General features: G+C 39.9%; 1 pseudogene; it reads left to right on the forward strand.

Moving 5' to 3' along the window:
* Positions 1-323: 323 nt before the first annotated feature.
* Positions 324-2,401, forward strand: part of LOC107717018 (E3 ubiquitin/ISG15 ligase TRIM25-like) — a 19,171-nt pseudogene continuing 17,093 nt past the window's right edge.

Consider the following 2,401-nt stretch of genomic DNA (forward strand, 5'->3'; position numbering starts at 1 on the left):
TGAATTTTCACTGCTTAACTCCATTAATGAGAGAGTCATACTTAATTTAAATGTGTATATCAAATGTAAAACAGACTTTCAAATCAGCCTGTTTACTATATTATTTCGCTCACTCCAGTAAAAGAGTGCTTACATCAGGTCCCTGGTGTGGCTGTATAGGAACAGGAATGAGAAACTTGCTTTACAGATTTGCAGACACACCCGTTTTACACACATCACTCCAACACAGCAGCAGGAAACAGGAATCACATGATTCCAGGGAAAGATAAACTGAAGTGCAGTTAAGCTGTTGTGTGTTTGTGTCTCTGTATTCATGCTGTAAAATGGCAGAAGCCAGAGTTTCTCAGGATGAGTTCACCTGTCCAGTGTGTCTGGATCTCCTGAAGGATCCAGTGGCCATTCCCTGTGGACACAGTTACTGTAAGAGCTGTATTACAGACTGCTGGGATCAGGAGGATCAGATGAGAGTCTACAGCTGCCCTCAGTGCAGACAGACCTTCAGTCCAAGACCTGCTTTAGCTAGAAACACCATGCTGGCTGAAGTGGTGGAGAAACTGAAGAAGACCAAACTCTCTGCTGACTGTGACGCTGGAGCTGGAGATGTGCAGTGTGACGTCTGTACTGGAAGAAAATACAAAGCCGTCAAGTCCTGTCTGGTGTGTCTGAACTCTTACTGTCTGAGTCACCTTGAACAACATGAGAGTTGGTTTAAAGGAAAGGACACAATTTGACTGATGCCACTGGACGACTGCAGGAGATGATCTGCCAGAAACATGAGAAGCTCCTTGAGGTTTTCTGTCGCACTGATCAGATATGTATATGTGTGCTGTGTATGGACAAACATGAAAACCATGACATTGTATCAGCTGCAGCACAGAGGACAGAGAAACAGGTATTTAAATCTATACACTGATGAAATATTGCTGACACTTAGCCCCGTTTCATATGTGTTTATATTGGCACCCATGTTAACAGCTTACAGTATTCACACTGTGTTCATCAGAAGAAATGAATAGCAGCTGCAAGAAGAGTTTCACTGTTTGCCGAAAATACACTGTAAACTTTTATCAACACAAGCTTTTGTAAAACTGGCTTTAAGCAACATAAAATAATGGCATGAACTATTCAACTGTTTGACAAAATTTGACAAAATATATATTTATGCAAATATATTATCAGTCAAAATTTAAATGCAGTGACAGATGACTTTCTATTCAGTAACTCTGACTGAATACAGATGATTTCAGTCATTTTTAGCTTCACTTTGGCTTGTGTTTTGTGTAGATTCATTATCATTTGTACATCAATCTGAAACCCCTTCTCATGTAAATCAGATTTCACGACAATCAAGGTTGAAATAGTTGTCAGTGACTAACTGCCAATGTTATTAACAGAAAAACTCAATGGAGTGATCCATAGTTTTTTCTTCTACGTAGAGCTGCCGCTCTGCTACACAGCAGAAGCACTGTCAGTGTGAACCTGTCAGATTCACCTTTGAACCTACAGCCATTGGTTATCACTTCAAATAAGTAAACTTTAAACTGCCCCACACTACTTTTACTAGATTGATCTGTTCACATTGTAAGGCTAGAAGAACCTCAGACACTTTGATCTCCTGAGATACGGAAAATACAAACTACAAAATACAGGCATTTGTTTCCACATCTCACTGAGAGAAGATGTGGGAAACCTTTGGGTAACACTTTCTATGAAGCCCACATTTATAATACATTATAAGGGTATTCTTAAAGGGGTCACATGATGCCATTTCAAATTTTCCTTTCTCTTTGGAGTGTTACAAGCCATTTGTGCATAGATAAGATCCCTATGTTATAAATCATCATACTCTTAAAAGTTATAACCATAAATAAGTAAATATTATAAAACATTAAAAATGTTCTTATGAATATTCATAAGATGATATAGCATATTATAAGGTTTTTTTCAATTCAATTCAATTCAAGATTATTTGTATAGCGCTTTTCACGATACAAATCGTTGCAAAGCAGCTTTACAGAAAATTAAGTTTCTACAATATATTTAGTAGTAGCTTATCAGGGGTGACTGTCAGTTAATGTAGATATGGCAGAAATGTACGGTAAAATTCAGTTAATGATGTAAAAACGGTCGGCGCGCCCAGCGTATGGTCTAAAAGGGTTGTCCCTATTCTCAAACAGTGAGGGAGAAGTCGTGGCCTAATGGTTAGAGAGTCGGACTTGTAACCCAAAAGTTGTGAGTTCGAGTCTCGTACCGGCAGGGATTGTAGGTGGGGGGAGTGAATGTACAGCGCTCTCTCCCACCTTCAATACCACGACTGAGGTGCCCTTGAGCAAGGCACCGAACCCCCAACTGCTCCCCGGCGCCGTAGCATAAATGGCTGCCCACTGCTCCGGGTGTGTGT

The sequence above is a fragment of the Sinocyclocheilus rhinocerous genome, unplaced genomic scaffold (genome assembly GCF_001515625.1).
Source record: "Sinocyclocheilus rhinocerous isolate Xijiao unplaced genomic scaffold, SAMN03320098_v1.1 scaffold210, whole genome shotgun sequence".
NCBI classification, from domain to species: Eukaryota; Metazoa; Chordata; class Actinopteri; order Cypriniformes; family Cyprinidae; genus Sinocyclocheilus; species Sinocyclocheilus rhinocerous.